This window comes from Protopterus annectens, chromosome 6.part0 (assembly GCF_019279795.1).
Source record: "Protopterus annectens isolate FY-2018-M chromosome 6.part0, PAN1.0, whole genome shotgun sequence".
In the NCBI taxonomy this organism is placed as follows: domain Eukaryota; kingdom Metazoa; phylum Chordata; order Ceratodontiformes; family Protopteridae; genus Protopterus; species Protopterus annectens.
The window spans coordinates 1052921619-1052935482 of NC_056737.1; the positions used below are offsets into that span (position 1 = coordinate 1052921619).

A 13864-nucleotide genomic window follows, 5' to 3' on the forward strand; every position below is an offset into this window, starting at 1 on the left:
GCTACTTAAATCAACTCCAATATTGTACGTAGTGTAGTGAAATGCTATTTTGGAGTTGATATATTTAAGTAGCAGGTGGTGTGTGTCACAAAGGGACCTGCTTATAGTTGAAAGGTAATATGTTTCTGTATGTACTTGTGCTGGAATATAGTAAGTATTGGTATCCTGTGTGTTTTCAGTATTATGAAACTATAATCTCCTCCTCATATAGAATGAAACCTCACCATCCTGACAAAATGGCATAAACTGTACTGTTGTAGCCATACCTCTCAACCTCTTAGCACAAGAAATTTGGAAAAAGCCTAACAAAATGGGGGGACAAAGGCCCAAAAATGGGGACACATTTTAAATTTTGCTTAGAAAGTTTTAGAATAACAGGATCTGTGTTAGTATGCATTTTTATAATAATATAAAGTGTAAAACTCAAATGCATGTCATTATTTAGTGACTTTAATCCTTAGATCATCTCAGTGATTTGTCAAAAAAATAGTTTTATGAGGAACAGACCAAAAATATGAGGTAAAAATCTGGACATTCTGTGAAAATCTGTACAGTTGAGAGTTATGGAACTTGTAGTACTTTGGGGTAGGTTATACATCTTTTGGGGGTTCAACTATCTACAAAATATGGCAGATAAGGTTCAAGAATCTCAGCACATTAAACCTCACTGCATGATCATGTTCTCTTGCTGGTGGGATACATAAAACCACTACTTTATGATGATTTCAAAACTGCTCACAAAGTTTTCAAAATTATATTTCTTACAAGAGCTTTGACAGGTTTCTCTTATATATGCAATCATCACTGTACTGACAGAAAAATATGCTGTTACATTTTATCATGTTATATTTTGATAAACTGGATAATAATTTGTATTTTTAAACAATAATAAAAGTATAGAAGCATGTACAGAAAGGAAGTTACCTTAATTTATAATGAGAAATAGTGCACATATATCTTTTTGTTTATGCCTGAAACAGTATCGTAAATAAGTTGACTAAAGCTGCAGTCTTAAATTTAAGGCGTCCAACAAAAATGCAACTTAGTTCATTATTTTCTTGATATTTCCAAGAAATGGCGTTGCATTTGATTCTGTATTTATGTATTTGTCATATTTGCTTGTGTCACATTTCTTGTATTTCCTAGCTATAATTTGCAAAACTGAATTTGTATGTAATACATATTTTGTAACCATTTAACACAATTTTGTTGTCTATGAGTACTTTAGGAATATATAGCTTTATGGAAATGATCATCGACACATTATACTAATTATTGAATAGTCTACGCTGAAGCAGAGCAAGGGACATATAACTGTACTTTTTTCTACAGTTGTAGTTTTTATAGTGGTAGTACACTGCATGCAATTTTTATACCAGAAAATTAATTTCATGGCATTAATGGTATATGCTCTTGTGAAAATAGGTGAAGGCTGCCAGCCTAGCCAGATAGAATTTTGTAGATAATTCTATTTGTAAATATTAATATAAGCCACAGGCTTGTTCTCTTAAATGGGAAAAATGGTGTTAAATGTGGAACTGCAAAATGTAATAATAGTGCACTCTGCTATAGAAAGGCTAAGTCAAGCATTGTGTAATTGTTTGATGTCAAAACTCGGAGCCGAGATGTCTAAATGAAGGAATTCTTCCTATTGTTTTGAGGCCAGAGTTAATGGCTAGAATTTACATGTATAATTTATTTTATTGCTCTGGCTTCCTGACCAGCTGCAAAATCAAAAGGGCTATTAACCTCTGAGTTTCTGTTAGCCTGGGAAAACAGAAAATGATTAAGAATGATGTAATGTGAAGCAGGACTGTGTTATCAATTTAAAGACAGAGAATCAGAGACCATTTTGCATTTGTCTTGAGAACATCCAACTCACCAGTATCAGCCTGTGTTCTGTATATAGGTAGAATCTTAGGCTTCAGTGTGTCTGTTAGAAATAACTAGGAAATAGGAAGATTAGACTAAGTGTTTTTCTGTGTTGATGTCAGAACTATTCTACTGTATTATTTTAGGCATTTTCCTGTGATCTCCGAACTCTTGACTAGCACTGTGTAGTAAGAAGTATTGTCTTGTGTCTTTATTATTTATTATTAAATATTTTAAACCTTTCAACTGTGACTGTTTTATGTAGAGATAATTTAAGCTCTAGAATACATTGCATGTATATAGTGATACTATCCAAGTCACTCCAAATAAGCCTTGACTGTTCAGTTGCACTTAACATTTTGATAATAATATTGCACAGTAGAACTGGACACCCTTTGATAAGGGCCTTTTAGTAGCTGATAAATATTAGTAGGTGGTGGCAGTGATTTCTACCTTATAGTCTGGGTAAAAGGGGCACAGCTGGAGAACCTGTCCCAGCCTTCCCCAGGAGTATCTGTGTGGTTGTATGTAACTCATCTCAAAGTGTGCGTGTGTCAGGTACTTTGGCAGGGACACAAAGCAGTGGTTAGACAGAGAGGGTGCTGGAGGTTTTAGCTTGCCCACTAGGCTGAGATCTGGACCCTATAGCTGTGCCTGTGGGGAGTCTTATTGAGGATCTGGAGAGATAGGGAGAAATCAGCCCCAGACTGACTGTGATCTCTGTGTGCTCTTAAGGGAAATTGTACTTTACTGTGTGTGTACTTGTTATCCTTCCCAATGTGCACGCCCCTCACTGGTGTTAAATTGTACTTTACTGTATGTGTACTTGTTATACTTCCCAATGTGCACGCCCCTCACTGGTGTTAAATTGTACTTTACTGTGTGTGTACTTGTTATCCTTCCCAATGTGCACGCCCCTCACTGGTGTTAAATTGTACTTTACTGTGTGTGTACTTGTTATTCTTCCCAATGTGCAGGCCCCTCACTGGTGTTAAATTGTACTTTACTGTGTGTGTACTTGTTATCCTTCCCAATGTGCAGACCCCTCACTGGTGTTAAATTGTACTTTACTGTGTGTTTACTTGTTATCCTTCCCAATGTGCACGTCCCTCACTGGTGTTAAATTGTACTTTACTGTGTGTGTACTTGTTATCCTTCCCAATGTGCACGCCCCTCACTGGTGTTAAATTGTACTTTACTGTGTGTGTTTGTTATCCTTCCCAATGTGCACGCCCCTCACTGGTGTTAAATTGTACTTTACTGTGTGTGTACTTGTTATCCTTCCCAATATGCACGCCCCTCACTGGTGTTAAATTGTACTTTACTGTGTGTGTACTTGTTATCCTTCACAATGTGCACGCCCCTCACTGGTGTTAAATTGTAATTTACTGTGTGTGTTTGTTATCCTTCCCAATGTGCACGCCCCTCACTGGTGTTAAATTGTACTTTACTGTGTGTGTACTTGTTATCCTTCCCAATGTGCACGCCCCTCACTGGTGTTAAATTGTACTTTACTGTGTGTGTACTTGTTATCCTTCCCAATGTGCACGCCCTCACTGGTGTTAAATTGTACTTTACTGTGTGTGTACTTGTTATCCTTCCCAATGTGCACGCCCCTCACTGGTGTTAAATTGTGCTTTACTGTGTGTGTACTTGTTATCCTTCCCAATGTGCACGCCCCTCACTGGTGTTAAATTGTACTTTACTGTGTGTGTACTTGTTATCCTTCCCAATGTGCACGCCCCTCACGGGTGTTAAATTGTACTTTACTGTGTGTGTACTTGTTATCCTTCACAATGTGCACGCCCCTCACTGGTGTTACATTGTACTTTACTGTGTGTGTACTTGTTATCCTTCCCAATGTGCACGCCCCTCACTGGTGTTAAATTGTACTTTACTGTGTGTGTACTTGTTATCCTTCCCAATGTGCACGGGTTTCACTGGTGTTAAATTGTACTTTACTGTGTGTGTACTTGTTATCCTTCCCAATGTGCACGCCCCTCACTGGTGTTAAATTGTACTTTACTGTGTGTGTACTTGTTATCCTTCCCAATGTGCACGCCCACATTGGTGTTAAATTGTACTTTGCTGTGTGTGTTTGTTATCCTTCCCAATGTGCACGCCTCACTGGTGTTAAATTGTACTTTACTGTGTGTGTACTTGTTATCCTTCCCAATGTGCACCCTCACTGGTGTTAAATTGTACTTTACTGTGTGTGTACTTGTTATCCTTCCATGTGCATGCCCCTCACTGGTGTTAAATTGTACTTTACTGTGTGTGTACTTGTTATCCTTCCCAATGTGCACGCCCCTCACTGGTGTTAAATTGTACTTTACTGTGTGTGTACTTGTTATCCTTCCCGATGTACACGCCCCTCACTGGTGTTAAATTGTACTTTACTGTGTGTGTACTTGTTATCCTCCCCAATGTGCACCCCCCTCACTGGTGTTAAATTGTTCTTTACTGTGTGTGTACTTGTTATCCTTCCCAATGTGCACGCCCCTCACTGATGTTAAATTGTACTTTACTGTGTGTGTACTTGTTATCCTTCCCAATGTGCACGCCGCTCACTGGTGTTAAATTGTACTTTACTGTGTGTGTACTTGTTATCCTTCCCAATGTGCAGGCCCCTCACTGGTGTTAAATTGTACTTTACTGTGTGTGTACTTGTTATCCTTCCCAATGTGCACGCCTCACTGGTGTTAAATTGTACTTTACTGTGTGTGTACTTGTTATCCTTCCCAATGTGCACGCCCCTCACTGGTGTTAAATTGTACTTTACTGTGTGTGTACTTGTTATCCTTCCCAATGTGCACGCCCATCACTGGTGTTAAATTGTACTTTACTGTGTGTGTACTTGTTATCCTTCCCAATGTGCACCCCTCACTGGTGTTAAATTGTACTTTACTGTGTGTGTACTTGTTATCCTTCCCAATGTGCACGCCCTCACTGGTGTTAAATTGTTCTTTACTGTGTGTGTTCTTGTTATCCTTCCCAATGTGGACACCTCTCACTGGTATTAAATTGTACTTTACTGTGTATGTACTTGTTATCCTTCCCAATGTGCACGCCTCACTGGTGTTAAATTGTACTTTACTGTGTGTGTACTTGTTATCCTTCCTAATGTGCACCTCCCTCACTGGTGTTAAATTGTACTTTACTGTGTGTGTACTTGTTATCCTTCCCAATGTGCACGCCTCACTGGTGTTAAATTGTACTTTACTGTGTGTGTACTTGTTATCCTTCCCAATGTGCACGCCTCACTGGTGTTAAATTGTACTTTACTGTGTGTGTACTTGTTATCCTTCCCAATGTGCACGCCCTCACTGGTGTTAAATTGTACTTTACTGTGTGTGTACTTGTTATCCTTCCCAATGTGCACGCCTCACTGGTGTTAAATTGTACTTTACTGTGTGTGTACTTGTTATCCTTCCCAATGTGCACGCCTCACTGGTGTTAAATTGTACTTTACTGTGTGTGTACTTGTTATCCTTCCCAATGTGCACGCCTCACTGGTGTTAAATTGTACTTTACTGTGTGTGTACTTGTTATCCTTCCCAATGTGCACGCCCTCACTGGTGTTAAATTGTACTTTACTGTGTGTGTACTTGTTATCCTTCCCAATGTGCACGCCTCACTGGTGTTAAATTGTACTTTACTGTGTGTGTACTTGTTATCCTTCCCAATGTGCACGCCCTCACTGGTGTTAAATTGTACTTTACTGTGTGTGTACTTGTTATCCTTCCCAATGTGCACGCCTCACTGGTGTTAAATTGTACTTTACTGTGTGTGTACTTGTTATCCTTCCCAATGTGCACGCCCTCACTGGTGTTAAATTGTACTTTACTGTGTGTGTACTTGTTATCCTTCCCAATGTGCACGCCTCACTGGTGTTAAATTGTACTTTACTGTGTGTGTACTTGTTATCCTTCCCAATGTGCACACCCTCACTGGTGTTAAATTGTACTTTACTGTGTGTGTACTTGTTATCCTTCCCAATGTGCACGCCTCACTGGTGTTAAATTGTACTTTACTGTGTGTGTACTTGTTATCCTTCCCAATGTGCACCTCACTGGTGTTAAATTGTACTTTACTGTGTGTGTTTGTTATCCTTCCCAATGTGCACCCTCACTGGTGTTAAATTGTACTTTACTGTGTGTGTACTTGTTATCCTTCCCAATGTGCACGCCCTCACTGGTGTTAAATTGTACTTTACTGTGTGTGTACTTGTTATCCTTCCCAATGTGCACGCCCTCACTGGTGTTAAATTGTACTTTACTGTGTGTGTACTTGTTATCCTTCCCAATGTGCACGCCTCACTGGTGTTAAATTGTACTTTACTGTGTGTGTACTTGTTATCCTTCACAATGTGCACGCCTCACTGGTGTTACATTGTACTTTACTGTGTGTGTACTTGTTATCCTTCCCAATGTGCACGCCTCACTGGTGTTAAATTGTACTTTACTGTGTGTGTACTTGTTATCCTTCCCAATGTGCACGCCTCACTGGTGTTAAATTGTACTTTACTGTGTGTGTACTTGTTATCCTTCCCAATGTGCACGCCTCACTGGTGTTAAATTGTACTTTACTGTGTGTGTACTTGTTATCCTTCCCAATGTGCACGCCTCACTGGTGTTAAATTGTACTTTACTGTGTGTGTTTGTTATCCTTCCCAATGTGCACGCCCCTCACTGGTGTTAAATTGTACTTTACTGTGTGTGTACTTGTTATCCTTCCCAATGTGCACGCCCCTCACTGGTGTTAAATTGTACTTTACTGTGTGTGTACTTGTTATCCTTCCCGATGTGCATGCCCCTCACTGGTGTTAAATTGTACTTTACTGTGTGTGTACTTGTTATCCTTCCCGATGTGCGTGCCCCTCACTGGTGTTAAATTGTACTTTACTGTGTGTGTACTTGTTATCCTTCCCGATGTGCACGCCCCTCACTGGTGTTAAATTGTACTTTACTGTGTGTGTACTTGTTATCCTTCCCAATGTGCACGCCCCTCACTGGTGTTAAATTGTACTTTACTGTGTGTGTACTTGTTATCCTTCCCAATGTGCACGCCCCTCACTGATGTTAAATTGTACTTTACTGTGTGTGTAGTTGTTACCCTTCCCAATGTGCACGCCCCTTACTGGTGTTAAATTGTACTTTACTGTGTGTGTACTTGTTATCCTTCCCAATGTGCAGGCCCCTCACTGGTGTTAAATTGTACTTTACTGTGTGTGTACTTGTTATCCTTCCCAATGTGCACGCCCCTCACTGGTGTTAAATTGTACTTTACTGTGTGTGTACTTGTTATCCTTCCCAATGTGCATGCCCCTCACTGGTGTTAAATTGTACTTTACTGTGTGTGTACTTGTTATTCTTCCCAATGTGCACACCCCTTACTGGTGTTAAATTGTACTTTATTGTGTGTGTACTTGTTATCCTTCCCAATGTGCACGCCCCTCACTGGTGTTAAATTGTACTTTACTGTGTGTGTACTTGTTATCCTTCCCAATGTGCACGCCCCTCACTGGTGTTAAATTGTACTTTACTGTGTGTGTACTTGCTATCCTTCCCAATGTGCACGCCCCTCACTGGTGTTAAATTGTACTTTACTGTGTGTGTACTTGTTATCCTTCCCAATGTGCACGCCCCTCACTGGTGTTAAATTGTACTTTACTGTGTGTGTACTTGGTATCCTTCCCAATGTGCACGCCCACATTGGTGTTAAATTGTACTTTACTGTGTGTGTACTTGTTATCCTTCCCAATGTGCACGCCCCTCACTGGTGTTAAATTGTACTTTACTGTGTGTGTACTTGTTATCCTTCCCAATGTGCACGCCCCCACTGGTGTTAAATTGTACTTTACTGTGTGTGTACTTGTTATCCTTCACAATGTGCATGCCCCTCACTGGTGTTAAATTGTACTTTACTGTGTGTGTACTTGTTATCCTTCCCAATGTGCACGCCCCTCACTGGTGTTAAATTGTACTTTACTGTGTGTGTACTTGTTATCCTTCCCAATGTGCACGCCTCCACTGGTGTTAAATTGTACTTTACTGTGTGTACTTGTTATACTTCCCAATGTGAACCCCTCACTGGTGTTAAATTGTACTTTACTGTGTGTGTACTTGTTATCCTTCCCAATGTGCACGCCCTTCACTGGTGTTAAATTGTACTTTACTGTGTGTGTACTTGTTATCCTTCCCAATGTGCACACCCCTCACTGGTGTTAAATTGTACTTTACTGTGTGTGTACTTGTTATCCTTCCCAATGTGCACGCCCCTCACTGGTGTTAAATTGTACTTTACTGTGTGTGTTTGTTATCCTTCCTAATGTGGACGCCCCTCACTGGTGCTAGTGGTGAGGAATGAGTCTCCCTGATTGCTGGGCCAGTGCATGGGTGTCACAGCCCTTTTGAAACATTTTACTACATATTTGCGCAGTTTTGGCTCATATCCTATCTTTATTCAGCACAGGGTCTCTGATGTATTGTTTAGGCAGAAGGGGTACTCAGGTTATTTCAGGTCTTTCTTGCACAGATTTCAGAAATGCTGCACCTGAATCCTTTGTGACACATTAACAGGTATTCCTAATGTAAGTGTGCATAGTAATGAGCAATTTCTGATGCTTTGGTTTAACACTTTAGTATACCTATATGGTATTACAAGTAATGTGTAATTGTGCTGATTGTAATAGTGTGATATTTTAGTTTACATTTGAAAACAAGTCATGTTTGAAAATGGACCCTTGAAACCCAGTCCACCAACATATGTCTCTTGGAATGAATGATTATGTGGTGTGTGTGTGTGTGTGTGTGTGTGTGTGTGTGTGTGTGTGTGTGTGTGTGTGTGTGTGTGTGTGTGGTCATAGACAGCACTCCCATACAATAAACCATGTTGCTTCTGTGATTGGTAAGTTCACATCTGAACTACAGCAAAGGTGGAACTAATTACACATCATCAGGCTCCGAGAATACAGACGTGGTCGATGCTAACAGTATGCACTAAGTACCAAATCCACAGGATTCACCTACTGCTCATCTCTTCAAGTCTTTTTTAATATTCTCTCATGCTATGCAGAAGGTGATAATACTGACAAAGGGATTAGCGATGGAGGCTTTTATAACTTGAACTCTCTAATGTTCATCACCTTCTTTAAAAGTAACGGCTGTGTTTCTATTTGTTAGCCTTGATACCTAAATTGTCTGATAAGATTTCTTTTCCCTGTATTTTATAAATGAGGCCACATGTTCCGTGTTGCTCAGAGCTTCTGACGTCACTGAGAGCTCAAGCCAGACCTGTTACAGATGGCAGGAAATGACTGAAGGTGATAAGGACATTTGCTGCAGTTTACATTTTGACAGCTAGGATAGCAAGCAGCTTAATGCTGATAAATATGTGAGTCAGCTGGCATGGGTAAACTATACACCAGATGACAACAGTTACCTTCAGAATTTTCTATCCGCAGCTCCAGTATAAACAATTAATAAACAATAAACAGAGATCCATCCTGAAATTGTTCCATAATTAGCACTGTATTAGTCTTAAATGTCTTAGAATCTTTGTCTTTTTAGAAACTAGCAAGGTTTGGTTAGTATCTTCTAATTCCATTTTTTTATATTTTTATATCGTCTTTCTTTTTCTCTAGCAGTCATCCACTGACACCTACATATGAGTATAAGGTCAGGACATTAGTTATTGCTCAGGCTGTCAATATCCTGTGCCTCTAATAAAGAAAACTGCACCCTCAAAAAAGGATGAAACCAGCCTGACATCATCCCACCTTCTTAATGAGACCTTTCACCTCCCCCCTCCCCCATGCTTACCATCTCCATGTACTTTCCATGAAAGACGGACACAGCTTCATTCTGAACCAAACAACAAACTGAAGAATGTGCTGTAATGCATTTCAATGGCCTTTCCAGTCTCAGTGGATTTGTGTGGGAGTTTAAATCAACAGTCATAACCGAGATATTTTTAATATTTGAGACCTAATTTATGAGCTCCATGTTGTACAAATCATGGTATACTGTGTATGCATATCACTTTCTATGCAGGAGTAAACCTTTTATACCATTTTTAGCTCACAGTACAGAATCTTGACCTCAACATGATGAAACTCGGAAAAAATATTTAACAAATTTAAAATGCATGAAGGTGCATTAATATGAGTACTTTGCCTCAGAATTATGGCAGTGTTCACTATTTGCACACAAAGCTTCCAGTATTTCATCTTCATAGGAGAATTTATTAATATTTTTTCAGATCTGATCAAAATAACTCCCTTCTTCAAGAATGGAGACTTTGCACTTACTTTGTGATAGCAATATCCATGTCAGATATGAACCTTTCCACTTCTTGAATCTACTGTCATACAAAGAGAATAATTTTTAGACAAAGATTGTATTATAATTTGTATGACACTGAAAGTAGCGTGTATGTGTGTGTGTGTGTGTGTGTGTGTGTGTGTGTGTGTGTGTGTGTGTGTGTGTGTGTGCATGTGTAATAATATAATATTAGCTCCCTTGCACATCACCTTAGTAATGCCTGATACTGCTAACCATAACCCGGCCCATATCCTTGATCATAACCCTACACCTTACCTTGAAAAAACTTTCCATAGCACTACCACTACACCAGACAGGCTCAGAGGCACAAACATGCATGAATACACACTATGCACAAAATCTAATACTTTCATAATTCTTACCCAAACTCCCAAACAGTTGCAACCACACACATTGTCTATGCTCCTACCTAATTCTCCCCCAAACAATTGCACACACACACACGCGCGCACACACACACACACACACACACACACACACACACACACACACACACACACACACACACACACACACACACACTGAATTCATACCCTTACCTGTCCTTTATCCTAGTCCCAAATGCTATACACACAAACATTTCCACCCCTATCCAGAACCATTTAACTTTGTCAGTAAAACAGACATTCAAAATTATATACATTTAGCAATTGCTATCACCCTTTGCAGTTATTGATCAAACATACCTTCAATAAAATGTGCATATACATGTAGGTATGTGTATATGTATATATATATATATATATATATATATATATATATATATATATATATATATATATATATATATATATATATATATATCAATACATACACACACATCACAGACATTGAACATATTCTTGTCTAATTTCTGAGAAATAGCTTATATTTTTGTAAACATTTCTGCTGTGTCTTTATTGCAATGCTGTTATCATAAATCCTTATTATGTTTCTACTATGTTCCTTGGCTGTAGCTTAAATGGGGTTCACTTGTATCAGTCCAAAACCCAATTCACCAAACTTAACTAAATAACTTAATAAATCTGTGCATATCATAGTGAATATACTGTGTGTTGCTGCTGTCTGGCCATGTGACTTTTTCTCATCCCTGTGCTGAGGCTGAAATTGGTCATTTGAGATCAGGGATGCACCTCAGTTAACAAATTTGAGTAAATAAATAATTAAATTAGATTGATTAATTTATATCTTGGCACGTCACGCGTTGATATTTCCACACAATTCCCTGTAACTGACTACCGCATTTGGTCTGACTTCACCCCTGGCTGATATCACAGCAAAAAAACAATAGTCAGAAGAATAGTTGGTAATGTAGAAGCAGCAGGCTTAGGGGACACCTTTGCTAGGGTTAATATTATTATCGAAAAATAAGTGAATGACCCTGTCATATCAGTAATTAATATGCTGCCTATAATATCAGACTATGGGATATCACTGTCATATCTCTATCTGTCCATATTTTATAGGACTGACTTTGAATGTACTGTGCTTTGTAAAGATGGCACACAACATCAGACAGGAACATTCTCTCCTCAATGGATACTTTAACAACTTCCTCCCAGACAGCTGTACTAAACTGTACTCTCATTCATATGTCTGTGCTGTCGGTGTCATTGGCTGACAGCCAACCTATACAGTGGTGGACGGTCTTGAACACTTCGCCATAATGCTGTAAGAGTTATTACATGTCTGTCTTGCAAAATCCAACAGAATTTACTCTATTAGGCTGTGAGGCAATATTCCTAGTCATATAAAGATTGCACCCTTGGTATTCCTCTGAGTATAAACTTATTGGAAATGGAGTTTCACTCCAACAATTAGTACACTGTACTTTAGATCTCCACAATCAAATGAATCCATATGACTAACAAGTATGTCATAATGGATGACATGTAAAGTCTGGAGGTCATTTCTTCCTTCAGTGGTTCCCCTAATTTTGAGGTGGTTTGGAACATTTTACAGATGGTAACAGTTTTAATTGTTATAAGTGTCTAAGTTAATTTTAAATAAACTTGATTTTTATTCTACACCTTCAGAGAATAAAAAAATTAGTAAAGCTCTTTTGTGAACTGGTCCAGTGGCAAGACTGTTGGACCTGACACTGTAGTGCAGAAAGTCTAGTATCTAGTGACCATCTTCTACGGATCACATAGTCTCTCTTCGCTTATAACAACAGCACAGTAGCAGAGCTCTCCCTCTACATTTCTGAGAATAAAAATAAAAGTTATAAGGACGGTGACATTGCCTTACACCTTAGATTTTAGCCTGACATGCTCCATTCTCTCATTGATAAGCGTGCAGATGGCAATAGGAAGCCATCTGTCTTGTTAGTTACATAGCTGTCTCAGCTGTTACCAGTTATGTGAGGATTTCTTATCAGTATCAACAGCACCACACATTATCTGTGCAATTCTAATTTCTTCCTAAGGCTAGGTTGTCTGTGCATCTCTCAGTCGGATGTCAGAGGGTATTAAAAATAAAAAGCTGCAACCTACTTCGATTGTTCCATTATAAAGCTATTCTAAGCACAGTTATTTTTTAAGAACAAAAGCTAGAAATAACTTAACATATTCTTAGCTCTGAAAGCTAATTCCTTGCCTTTGTTCCTACTCACAGTGGTTTCATTCATTAGTATTGTTGTTAAATTATAGCTTGTAACCTGTTTAAATACTACTTAAGTTATCAGTAGAGGTTTGAAGAAAACAGGTCTTTAGTGCCACACACAGATTCAGGAACTGCAAAGTTTGGGAGAAATTAAAAGCATGAAAAATGGAAAGATACAGAGAGAGAGAGAGAGAGAGAGAGAGAGAATGAAACGTGTGTGATGAAAGAGAGGAATATTCAGTTGAGAATCTGCTGGAGAATATTAAATTAAAGGGTCTACTTCACATTGTCGAAGGCCAACAATACCGAAGCTGATATTGTCGGCACCAGATTAGCGAAAGAAAAAACATTGAACGTTTAAACGGAAATCTCCGTAAGGGGAGATTTCCATTTAGTTCAATGTAGTATAGTCTCGGAGTTGGTATATTTTAAGTAGGGGGGTGTGGGGGGCACAGCAAAGGTAAATTTTTATTTATTTTTGTTTGTAAGCATTTTTTTTTTATTGTTCGATGTTTCAGAATTCTATGATATGGTGTCGACCATATCAGATTCGATATTCTGAAACTTCGATAAGATAATATAGACGCAAATTAAAGATGTAGGCAGACAGATGGTTGGCAAATAGTAGAAGTGGTGTGTGTGTGTGTGTGTGTGTGTGTGTGTGTGTGTGTTTTGTGTGCATGTGTTTGTGTGTGTATGTGTGTTTTTGTGTTTTGTGTGTGCATGCGCGTGTGTGTGTATGTGCACATGCGCATGTGTGCTCATACGTGCGCATATGTGTGTGTGTGTGTGTGTGTGTGTGTGTCTGTGTCTGTGTGCGTGTGTGCATGTGTGTGTGTCTTATTTAGTGGTACTGTTTTGGAAAGGGTGTTAACAGACCTAGTAATATATAGGGTTGGGGTAAGGGCAGGAGTACAGTTTGAGTTATGTTAAGTGACAGGATACAGAAAAAATTATACAATAAAAACAAGTGCACCAAAACCTCGAACCAGTCCACAGTTTATTTTGTAAAGCACTTTTTGTCACTGTGATACAGTGACTTC

General features: G+C 39.0%; 1 protein-coding gene across 3 annotated transcripts in view; it reads left to right on the forward strand.

Annotated features, from left to right (window-relative positions):
• Positions 1 to 13864, forward strand: part of RGS6 (regulator of G protein signaling 6) — a 2564457-nt gene that overhangs the window by 1805939 nt on the left and 744654 nt on the right. The gene's annotated exons all lie outside the window — the stretch shown is intronic.